This window comes from Dromiciops gliroides, chromosome 3, assembly GCF_019393635.1.
Source record: "Dromiciops gliroides isolate mDroGli1 chromosome 3, mDroGli1.pri, whole genome shotgun sequence".
In the NCBI taxonomy this organism is placed as follows: Eukaryota; Metazoa; Chordata; class Mammalia; order Microbiotheria; family Microbiotheriidae; genus Dromiciops; species Dromiciops gliroides.
The window spans coordinates 79,754,487-79,766,907 of record NC_057863.1 but is presented as its reverse complement, the minus strand read 5'-3'; the positions used below and the strand labels follow the sequence as shown (position 1 = coordinate 79,766,907).

The 12,421-nt window shown below is 39.1% G+C and overlaps 1 protein-coding gene across 33 annotated transcripts in view; it reads left to right on the top strand.

Moving 5' to 3' along the window:
• Positions 1-12,421, top strand: part of MAP2 (microtubule associated protein 2) — a 374,226-nt gene that overhangs the window by 237,942 nt on the left and 123,863 nt on the right. For all 33 annotated transcript variants that reach the window (XM_043992416.1, XM_043992415.1, XM_043992401.1 and 30 more), the window contains one exon: positions 2,984-3,057. The gene's annotated coding sequence lies outside the window, so the exon portion shown is untranslated. The remainder of the gene's footprint in view (positions 1-2,983; positions 3,058-12,421) is intronic.

Here is a 12,421-nt window from a genome sequence, read left to right as displayed (position 1 = left end):
ACCTGCTTTTTATTAGAGAGTATCATGTTTTTAAAAGTATGTCCTCCTTGACATCATAATTTAATGCAAAGGAGGGCCAGCTAAGTGGCACAGTGGATAAAGCACTGGCCCTGGATTCAGGAGGACCTGAGTTCAAATCCAGATTCAGACACTTAACACTTACTAGCTGTGTGACCCTGGGCAAGTCACTTAATCCCCATTGTCCCGAAAAAAAAAAGAAAATAAAAGAAAAGCATATCCTCCTTGATATAATATTTTTTTTTTGTGAGGCAGTTGGGGTTAAGTGACTTGCCCATGGTCACACAGCTAGTAAGTGTCAAGTGTCTGAGGCCGGATTTGAACTCAGGCACTCCTGAATCCAGGGCCGGTGCTTTACCACTGCGCCATCTAGCTGCCCCGATATAATATTTTTAAAGCAAAAATCATAGGTCCAAAGCTGAAAAGCAGTGACCTGATAAGCTGTCATGATGACATCCAAATAACATGTAATTAAACATGTTGTAGTGGAATTTTTTTTTCAGACAGCGCATTTCCTACTCACAGTATCCCATTTCTGTCTGCAGCGGTTAAAAAGCATGAGTTAGAGGAATGTTGATCCATTCTGTTGTTAAAAAGGTAGTAAACATTGAATTAGGTAAAACCTTTAGATGCAAGACCCAAAACTAAGATAGGAAAGATATTCAGGACCATGGAACTGGATTAAAAGATGATTTTGCATTGATGGTCCAAAGGTTGTATATAATGGACACAGATAGCAGTGAAGGTTAAAGTTGTTGAAGCTACAGAAAGAAAACTTCTGGATAAAAGAAAGAACACCGAACTTGGAGGCTGAAAATCCAGGCTGAGCCTCCTATCAGTATGTTACCTTGAACAAATAACTTCCCTTTCCTTCTTTGGGCCTTTTGTCGTCATTTTTCAGTCATTTCAAGCTTGTCCAACTTTGTAATATCATCTGCGGTTTTCTTGGCAAAGATACTACAGTGGTTTGCCATTTCCTTCTCTAGATCACTTTATAGATGAGGAACTGAGGTGAACAGGGTTAGGTGACTTGCCCAGGGTCACACAAATAATAAGAGTCTGAGTCCAGATTTGAACTGAGGAAGATGAGTATTACTAACTCCAAGCTCAATGTTCTATCCACTACACCACCCAGCTGCCCCATTTCTCTGAGACTGTTTCCTCATCTATAAATTGAGATGATCTGTAAGGCTCCTTTCAACTCTTTAACATCTTATGAGTTTATGTTCACTCCCCAGAAGTAGATTGGGGTGAAGAGAGGCAGAAAAGCAAGGTCTCAATAAACCAGGTTAACCCAGAGGAATAAGCAAAATAAAGCAAAGGTGTTTTGCAGATAATATAGCCAACTTCTACCATAATGACTGGGTTGGAGGTTCACATTAGATTTAATAATATGTGTTCAGGCTACTTCCAGGCCTTTTTCAAATTGTCTAAACTATCTGAACAAAGGAATAATACTAGTGGGTCTTCTAAATCCTTAAAATGAAAGTATGACATAATCATAAGGCACAGATTACAATGCAGCCTGCCTACTCTAATAGAAACCATGCTCACAGAATTCAATTCATTCAATTCAATTCAACAGACATTTATTAAACACCTACTACATGCGGAACCCAGCATAAGCATTGGGAATACAAAGATGGCTATGACATAGATCTTGCTCTTAAGTAGCTTATGGCCTAATGGGGTGATAAAAGGGAGTATGCATTCAATGCAGAGAGGAAGGCCAGGTGAAGAGGGCACCTAGTCTGGAGTAGGCAGAAAAATTGTAGGGGATTCTTCTTAAAGGAAGGTGCATCTGAGTTAAACCTCGAAAGAAGAGAAGAATTTCAATAGAGATAGAGAAAGAATCTATTGTAAGCATGGCAGTGGTAGGAACAAAGGCATGGAGATAGGAGAGAGAAGAGTAAGAATCCAAGATGAAGAATAGTTGGGTTGGATTTAAACGCAGAGTACAGGAACAGGAGTGATATGAGATAAGCCTAAGAGGATATATTAGAGCCCAGAATGGCAGGATTAGGTGTTTAGGCTTCTACCAAGACCATTTAGTTTAGTTCTGTTTTGTTTTGTTTTTCAGGGCAATGAGGGTTAAGTGACTTGCCCAGGGTCACACAGTTTGTAAGAGTCAAGTGTGTGAGGCCCGATTTGAACTCAGGTCCTCCTGAATCCAGGGCCAGTGCTTTATCCACTGCACCACCTAGCTGCCTCCCAACCTTTTAGGGTTTTTTGTTTGTTTAGTTGTTTTAGGGGAGGGTTGTTTTTTTGTTTTTTGTTTTTTTAATGAGGCAATTGGGGTTAAGTGACTTGCCCAGGGTCACACAGCTATTAAGTGTTAAGTGTCTGAGGTCAGATTTGAACTCAGGTACTCCTGACTCCAGGGCCAGTACTCTATCCACTGCGCCACCTAGCTGCCCCCAACCATTTAGTTTTAAAATAAAACCTAGCAATAGAATAAAAATCTAATTAGTCTAGTTGTTGGGCAGTGCAAAAGAACTTTTGAACTCTCCAGCTTATTGTTCAGCATTGTAAAGTTATTTCTTGTAATGATGAAAAATAATAAACATGTTAATGCTTGACAAGACATTGAAGGGGGAGTTGGTGCTTTGTGCTAATTTCTTAACATAATCTAAAGGAGCACTTCAGCATTTTCAGCTAAATGGTTGGCTAATGGAGCCTTTTGAGTGGCAGGATAAAAAGAGAGGAAGAGACCATAACAGCATCTAAGGTATGCCTGCCAGAGGATGGTTTTGTCCTTAGGTGTCTTATGGAATTTCATCTCATTACTTTTTAGTCACATCTCCCAGATAAAAGAACCACAATTTTAGTGGAGTCCCTCCCTATTCATTCCCTTTATATGATTTGCCTGAGGACATGTCTTTTCTCTTGTTTTTCTCTTTCATTAAAATGTGCTATATAAAATACTTAGAAGAAATCATTAATATTTTCCCATCTTTCTTTATAGAAACCCAGATCATCTTATTCATCCTTTAAGAAGACGACATAACAGCCTTGCTTCTTTGCTATCTGCTTAACTTGGTGAGACCCTTTCTATTTACTGTGTGGTTATTGAGGGGTTCTGGGGAGGGGCAGGAGATCTCATTATTGAGTTGCCTTTCCTTATCAAAAAAATCTACCAACTGCTTCAGATAGAAATAAATATATTTATGAATTGTAAAATACCAACTCCTACTGGTTCACAGTGTACCAAAATTGCATTTAAAAATAAATAACTGGTTGAATTTAATATAGTAATAAGAATATGGAATGCTGATTTCACATAAGGCTCTAACTGTTATCCAGTATTGTCATAATTAATTCTTTGAAGTATCTCTGAGGCACACAGCATTCATAATATTGTGAAAGACTCAAAATGTGCACTATGTTCTTGTTCTTGTTGGATAACAGAATGCTACTTTTTATTGATTTAGGTCTAGACTCTTAGGATTTTACATAAAATCTAGTCCAACCTTCTTATTTTATGGATGAACAAAGTGAGACCCAGAGAGAGGAAAAAAAAACTTGCTTCCAGTAACACAGCTAGTTAGTGACAGAGCTGGAACTAAACCTTGTTCAGTTAATCTGATTATTATTCTTATCAAGTATTCAGGGTGGTAACAATCCTGGATGTTACAAGGCCATTGGGGGACAGGCTCTCAGAGGTTCTAAGAATCAGAAAGGATTCTGAGTTCAGTCCTAACAACAAATCATTCCTATTATTGCTTATAGGATAAAATATAAACCTTTTATGTTTGACTCTGTTAAGCCTACATGACCTGGCCCGAACCTATCCTTTCCAGCCTCATCCCTAACTGACCACTTCCCACCCAAATTCTACTATCCATCCAAACTGACCTTTTCTCTCCCTTCCTTACACCAGGCATTCCAATTCACTGGCTTTGCATTGGCCAAAGATGTACTCCCTCATCACCTCTTTGTATTTAACTGCCTTGCATGTGTTTTGCATTTATTCTCTTTAATATTCATTCTGCATACACACACACACACACACACACATATATATATACATTGTGTTAGATGCTTGAGTATTGCAATCCTAAAGTGAGACAGTCCCTTCTCTCAGGACATTTACATTCAGCTATGGAGAGAAATGTTCAAAATTGGCATGCTCATTGCTTCCCCTCAACTAAATCCGTATCATTCATCTGCCAGCATCACTCAACAATTTTTACTCCTATGAAGTGAAGCAATCTAATGAGAACATCCTTTCCTCTATTCTTTGCACAGAACAATTCACTGCCCTCATTGGTTTAGGTACCAGATTACAATCTTCTTCCATAACCAGCTCCCTACCGTTATCTTGGGTGACTCCAATATCAATGTTGGTGACCATTCAAACAACAAGGCTTCAGAACTCCTTATGTCTTTAGTTTTTGTGATGCCTATCTCACTCTATTTCCACCCCTCACCTAGATAGTGATACCTTAAATCTCACCATTACTTTAAACTAGTTTCCCGCTGAGATTTGTAAATCTGAAATGTCAATCTCCAACTACAGTCTTTCAGTTTTTTTCACCTTTGTTATGCCTTTTATCCTACCAAGCACTCTCTTGGCTCTCATTGAGAACTCTAAGCTCCCAAGTCTTCCTTATTCTCCTATTTTTACCACCTCATTCTGTATTCACATGCCTACATATTCAGACTTGATCCCATGTTCAGCTATTTCATCAGCACCTCATCTTTGAATCTCTCCATCCCTTTGAAGGTTGTTGTTGTTATCGGGGTTTGTTGTTTTGTTTTGTTTTGAATCCACATGCGTAGTGATTTCTCACCATTTCTTTATTCCAGGGTTCTCTCTTTTCTCCTTGGAGGTGTGTGTGTGTGTGTGTGTGTGTGTGTGTGTGTGTGTGTGTGTGTGTGTGTTTGGGGGGGTGGGGAGGAAGGATAATCTTTGTATTAAGTTAATTTGAATATAATACCAATTTCTCACTGCTCCTCGGTAGTTTTGTTTTCTTCTGATTTATCTCTTATTAGCTGTCTGCTTAAATTCTCTTTTAGTTTCATCAAGTTCACAACATCCTTCCCACCTTTCTTATGAATTTGCCTCCATATGAGAAAATTATAGTTCTTCAACAGGAGCTCTCTCAATTCCACCTTCCCATACCATGAAACTACTGTATAACCTTGTACATTTTCCCCTTTCATTTGCTCCTTTCACAAGAAGAGCTGACTCTTCTTGTCAAGGGTAAACCCTCCTTGATCCTCTTCTTTCTCACCTATTAGTCATCTTTGCTTGAACAATCATTTTATTTCCCCTGCATATCTTCACTTTTTCCCTTTCCACTGATTCCTTCCTCTCTGCCTCTATTCTTAGATATCTGCTATTTGAAATCTCTATCTGTTTAGCTTCTCCAGCAAACTTCCCATGACTCTCTTTCCTTCATTTCTGAACTCCAGGAAAGAGCAATTTGGAGATATATGTTGGCACCACCTATTTACTCCTCAACTCCCGCAATCTGATTTCTCTTACCATTGCTCTGTTGAAAGTGTTGTCGCTAGTCACCGATGCCTTTCTAGTCACCAAATCGAACCTTCTTTGACTTCTCTGCAACATGGGACACTGTTTACCACCATGTCTTCAACCCATTCTCCTCCCTTGTGTCCCTGAAGTTGCACTGTCATGATTCTCTGCCTATCTCACTTCCTGAGCTACTTCTTTTACTTCTGTTCCACCACCCATACCCTAAATTTAGGCAGTTCCCATGACTGTGTCTTTGTGCCCCTTTCTTCATTTTACCAATTTCCTTAGTGGATTCATCCATACCTATGATTTCAGCTATCACTTCTCAGAAGAGAAGACCCAAACTTCACCTTTACCACAAGATGTTCATTAGAAGATACAACATGGTGTGGTACATAGATAACACTTGGAATGGAAAGTAGTTCTTGTTCCAGCTCTTCCTCTAACTTGCTGTGTGACCTTAAACAACTCACTTGACATCTTAGCCTCAGTTTCTTTTAGGTGAAATTAGAAAGTTAAATTGCATGATCTCTAACGTCTCTTTCAGCTCTGAAATCTTGTCATTCTGCAGTCCCTAACTCTATCCCATTAGCGACCATCAATCTCCCTCCTGAACTCTAGAACCATATTTTTTTTGGTTGTTTTTTTTTTCCGGGCAATGGGGGTTAAGTGACTTGCACAGGGTCACACAGCTAGTAAGTGTCAAGTGTCTGAGGCTGGATTTGAACTCAGGTCCGGTGCTTTATCTACTATAGTGCCACCTAGCTGCCCCTCATATTTTTTTTGAAGGCAATCGAGATTAAGTGACTTGCCTAAGGTCACATAGCTAGTAAGTGTCTGAGGCTGGATTTGAACTCAGGTACTCCTGACTCCAGGGCTTGTGCTTTATCCACTGCACCACCTAGCTGCCCCCAGAACCATATTACAAATAACAATAACATCAATAACAACAGTAATAATGGTTAGCATTTACATAGCTCTTAAATTTGCAAAGTACTATATATGCATATGTATATATTATATATATATATATATATATATATGTTTACATTTGATCTTTACAACTCTGTGAGTTCGATGCTATTATTATCTTCATTTTACAGATGTTGAAATTAGGATGAAAGAAGTTAAGTGACTTGTCCAGGTCACTCATGAGGCAGTATTTGAACTCACAGCTTCCTGATTCAAAGCTCAGAACTCTATTCAAGATACTACCTAGTTGTTTACTAGATATTTCAACTTTGGTATACAGTTGCCACCTCAAATGCCACATGTCCAAAACCAGACTCATCATAATCCCTCCTCTCCTCAGCATAAAAAAAATCTGCCTCTCCCCACAACATTTCATTTCTGTTTCTGCCACTGATATATAACCTCATTCTCCCAATCTACCAAGTTTGAGGTGTGACATTCAAGGGATCCTGCCCCCACAATAATAACATATACTATACTTTCCCAACCTTATTCCATACTACTTTACTTCATATGCTCTTTGCTGTATTAAGACTAGATTACTCATGATTCTCCCAATTAGGGTCCCTCATTGTTCTGCTTCCTTCTCTCTATATAATTTGTCCTCATGTGTGAAGCACATTTGCCCCCTGCCATTTTACTTGTGGTACAGTAGAGTCAGGAAGATGTGGGTTTGGATCCTGCTACTGGTACTTACTGCCTTTGTGATCCATGATGAAGTCTTAATCTCTGTGGGCCTTATCTTCCTCATCTGTAAAAGGGGAATAATGATACCCCTATGAGGTTGCTGTGAGACTCATGAATAAATCTATAGAGAAGACTGCAAAAATTGCCATGTCAGCTTTTCATGTTGCTAACCAAACTTATGCTCTCCTTCAAAGCCTGGATCAACCGCTAACTCTTATGTAAAGCCTGAGTTGAATGAGATGTATATGGTAGTCAGGAATCTCTACAATGTTTAATATAATTCATAGAGCAAGGGTCAAGTTCACCATATAATCTGAACACCACAAGGAAAGAGCAAAGGATCCAAAATCCAATAGGTTTATAGATTTCAAGCAGGAAGGGATCTCAAAGTTTCATCCAGTACAACCCCTTCATTTCACAGATGTAGAAGTGAGGTCCCAAAGAGGGGAAGCATCTTACCCATTATAGAATTCAATCCTTGATCACACAAACAGAAGTGTCCTTGTTCACTATAAAATTCTTACGGCACTTTATTTGGACACCAATCTCATATGGCCTTGTATTATCATTGTTAATGAACTCCTTCATCTTTTCTTGCTTCCTAGATTATAAGCATGCTGAGGACTGGGACAGTCCCTTATTCATATTTGTATTTCTGATCTTTCAGTCTGGTAACTGCATTCATAATAAGTGCTTTAATATTTTTATTGAATTTGTTAGGGTAGTAGCATATAGTATATGTGACGTAATACACTTGGAATATGTTGATAAGGAATTAAGCTTTTTTTACACCCCATCTTGTTTATGTTTTTCCTAGTAGAACAGTGGGTGAGACATTGGTTCCTTGGGCCATTCAAGTCTAATAGGACACAACATATACTGCTTTTTCACATGGCATAATAATGCAAATCTATTTCATTTCCCAGAAACGACACTGGGTAAACACAACCTCTTAAATTTAAAAGAAACTTAAAAGGGAAAATACTTCAGTTTGATTGCGGTGGACTATTTCCCTATCCTGCACCCTAAGAGAGTGTTAGTGAAGCATGTAAGAAGTTCAAAAGAAACCCTAACTAGATTTTCTCTTTCATCACCATTTTTAATGATTGTGGGGTTTTCTGAAGGCAAAAGAAATGGAAATACTCAGTAGTTAGATCCTTGGACTTAGAACCCTTCGTCTGTAATTGCTTCATTGTGTGTACTGGAGGCTAGTTACAATGCTAGTCTCTATGGCTCCCTATCTCCACCTAAAAGTGAATTGGAAAATCCAAACTATTTGCCCTATGAGGATGGGGGAAATGTGGCATCTGTATAACAGCAATGTTGCTGGTGTGAAGGAAGATCAGAGACAGATAGAGACAGAGAGACAGCGATAGAAGAGAAGCAGCAACAGGAGGAGGAGGAAGAGGAGAGAGAGAGAAAGAGGGAGAGAGGGGAGACAGAGAGGGAGAGAGAAGGGGAGGAAGGGAGGAAGAAAGAGAGAGGAGAGAGAGAGAGAGAGAGAGAGAGAGAGAGAGAGAGAGAGAGAGAGAGAGAGAGGGAGAGAGGGAGAGAGGGGAGACAGAGAGAGGGAGAGAGAAGGGGAGGAAGGGAGGGAGAAAGAGAGAGGAGAGAGAGAGAGAGAGAGAGAGAGAGAGAGAGAGAGAGAGAGAGAGAGAGAGAGAGAGAACCATCCTTTCAACCTCAGTTTTTTTTCAAGTTGAGCTGATTTTAAAAATATATTCAGAGAAGCAGTAACTTGTTTTAAGTATTTATATTTGTAAGGTCTTTTCAGCTACTTGGCAAGAAGAAATCAAACAACAAGGCCATAATACACCCAGTGGCTTTAAATAAAAGAGGAAAAAATTAGAATTTTAAGTTATTTTCACTGAAAATGAATACCCAGAGTCACACTAATTGCTGTTCCATCAGTGCTCAAATTCTGTTCCAGAACATTCTGGGTGAATGATTTTTAAAAGAGACTAAAATTATTAAAACAAAACAAAACAAAACAGGGGGCAGCTAGTTGGCGCAGTGGATAAAGCACCAGCCCTGGATTCAGGAGGACCTGAGTTTAAATCTGACCTCAGACACTTGATGCTTACTAGCTGTGTGACCTGGGGCAAGTCACTTAACCCTCATTGCCCAGCCAAAACAAAACAAAACAAACAAAAAAAAAACCCACACACAAACCAAAGATGTTAGTAAATTAGAATATGAAATGTTGCCTTTATAAATTCCTACTCTAACCTGCACCACAAACTAGCAATAATTTGCAGGCCCCAAGAAGCCTCTGACTATTTATTCTCAGAATTGTTGAGTAGAAAGGGGTTTTAGACATTTTCTGATCTAACTCCCTCATTTTTCTGGCAAAGAAACTGAGGCATAGAAGGGAGACCCCAAGCCAGGTCTTATAACCCCAAGTCCCCTAGTCCCCTCTCTCTCTCTCTCTCTCTCTCTCTCTCTCTCTCTCCCCGCCTCCCAGGGGACTCTTACAGGGGACTCTCCCATACCTAAAACAAGATAGAAAGTGGGAAAATTGCCTACATATCCTGGCAGGAACTAAAATAACAATAACAATCCTCCTACTTAAAAGGCTGAGTCATAAGCACATTCTCCTGATTTGTCTACAGCTTGGAGCAGATTGTTTGGGCTGGAATTTTGTAGGCAGAGGTGGTACCACCTGCTGCAAGGTCTTTGGTTCTTGTTAACATTAGGCAGCTGTTGGAGGCTTGGTCTTTTAGCAGTTGGCCAAATGAACATGGAAAGATGAGGTCTAGTGGGATGGGTGAACACTGTCAGAACTGGAAAGGAGAACTTGGACTCACCTATAATTTTCTCAATTTGATCCCAGTTTGGCATGAACCAATAACATAGTCAAGTTTAACTTCAGGTGATATTAGAATGATTTTATCTCATTGGCTTAAGAGAGGTTCATCTCCATTGACAGCTAGAGTAGGAAGAAAACAACAACAAAGATTGGCATGTTCAATAAGATTGAGAGTAGGGGAGGAAGGGGTAGAGAGATATGGTAGTAGAAAAATTATGGATAGAAGGAAAGAAGGAAGGAAGGAAGGAAGGAAGGAAGGAAGGAAGGAAGGAAGGAAGGAAGGAAGGAAGGAAGGAAGGAAGGAAGGAAGGAAGGAAGAAAGAAAAAGAAAAGAGAGTCATTTAGGTGTCTCTTTTTGAAAACCTTACCCAGAAGGAAATTAAAGGAAGCCCAGAAAGAATGAGAAAGCAGTTTAAGGAATGAATTATATATTTAAAAATAGAAGCATTAAGATCTATAGTCATAGATATCATTCTTTCTAGTATATGTATATGGAAATGCCCGCCCTATTTGGTGTTTGTTAAATTCAAAATGAAAATAGATTAAATTTTTTTAAAAAGAGAAAGGAATTGCTGTCATACCTTTGAAAGACCAGGTGTTCCATCTGCATGTAGAAAACTTCTCTCTCCACCTCCCCTCAAAAGAAAAATCAAATGGGTGGGAACTTGCTATTTTCTTCAAGGTTCAGGTCATTGCATAATTAACCATCACTGGAGCGTATTCTCCCTAGGGATTTTTTTCTGCTAATTCTCAAACATATTATTTGATAGCCATTTAAATTCTATTTGACTGCATTATTTGGTATAGGTTTAGAACAACCATTATTTTTAATATCAGGTTTAGCCTGTCAATAATGTAGAAGCATTTCTTAAGCACTTAATGTATGCCAGGCATTGTGCTAGGAGTTTCATGTTCAGAACCCTCTAAATACATTTACAAGCTTTTCAAGTGGCTTTTCAATCCTGAGAGACAAAAAAGTGATGTATTAAGAATAAATGAAGTTATGAACATTCCCCTGCCTGTAGCACCTCTTTAAGACTATACCTTCCAAAGTAGGTGCCAATCACCATTGGTAGAGGGCCTTCTCTCACTGGAAATTCACCTCTAAAATCATTGATCTGATCCAAAAAAACAAACAAAAAAAACAAGGGAGGAATTATTAGGGAGCATACTGTTTACCATAGTCAAATATATGGGCACAAGCTCCATCTTTAGTGTGTATGTATGATGCCAAGCTGATTGATCTTCAGTCCAAGGTTTAACCATTCTATAGGAGAGATACTTTTCATCTGCCCAGTTTTTTGAACTTGTAACATTTCATCAAGGTGTGCTTAGCAAGGAGTTTCCCCCTGATTGTGTCTTAAGCTTTTTCAGAACTGTCACGAAATAATTAATTACATATATATGAAAATATATGTTATAAGAGTTTGGCAAAGCACTTGCCTCATAACCACTATGTTAGTTAACTAGCACAAGTATTATTATCCCCATATTGCAGACAAGGATGTTGAGTCTCTGTGGGTTTAAATCCTTTGCATATTATGGCATAGCTATTTTCTGAGTTTCCGAGCATTTGAACCAGTGTCCTGATTCCAAGTCCAGCTTCCTTTCCTCCACGCTACGTGATCTCTCAACCGAGAAATTCATAGCAAAATCAGAGACATGGGTCATATCAGAAATAAGGAGAGACTTCTAAACTACAGATGAATCTTAAAATCTAAATATTGGTAAATTAGTTGAGTGAAAATCTCAACTAGGCTAAAATAGAGAGACAGAAAAATGTCTAAGTAAAACCACTTTGCTATGACTTCATGATCATTAGGGTATCTCTGAATGGTCATTAGTATTATTGGGTGAAGGTAGCATATCTTTCATTGTGGAAGTTTTTTTCCCCCTTTCCATTATTGTCATCACAGTGACCAGGGAAATGAAAGACTCCCAAATCCTAAAACCTCAGAGTTGAAAAGGACGTGTGCCTGAACAGGCATCTGCAATATCTGCAACAACTGTTCATGTAGCCATTGAAGCAAAGTCCTCAGCAAAGGCAACAGCGTGGCAGCAAAGACATTTTGAGGTACAGAGGAGAGAAGCTAAGGGATCTTGTTCTGGCAGGCCTCCATTATCTCTAGAATGGATGTAGATTGTGTCAAAGCTGCAGAAAGCAGTCTTGTTTCTACATCAGCAACCAGGAAGATACAGAAATAACAAAAGGAATCAGCATCTCCCTTCCATCCTCTCCAGTGCCTTTAGCTTTCATTATTTGGCCATTTTGGAAAGAGTTGAGCAGGAAGCGTGCTTTCCTATGAGTTTGCTCTCTCTCTCTCTTTCCTCCCACTCAGCCACCCACGGAATGTTCTTGTTGCTGTCGGAATATGCTGTGCGGGCAAGGAATTGGAGAGATTTATCTATATTTGCTTCAGTCAACCCTGCTGAAACTATCCAGATTAGACTGT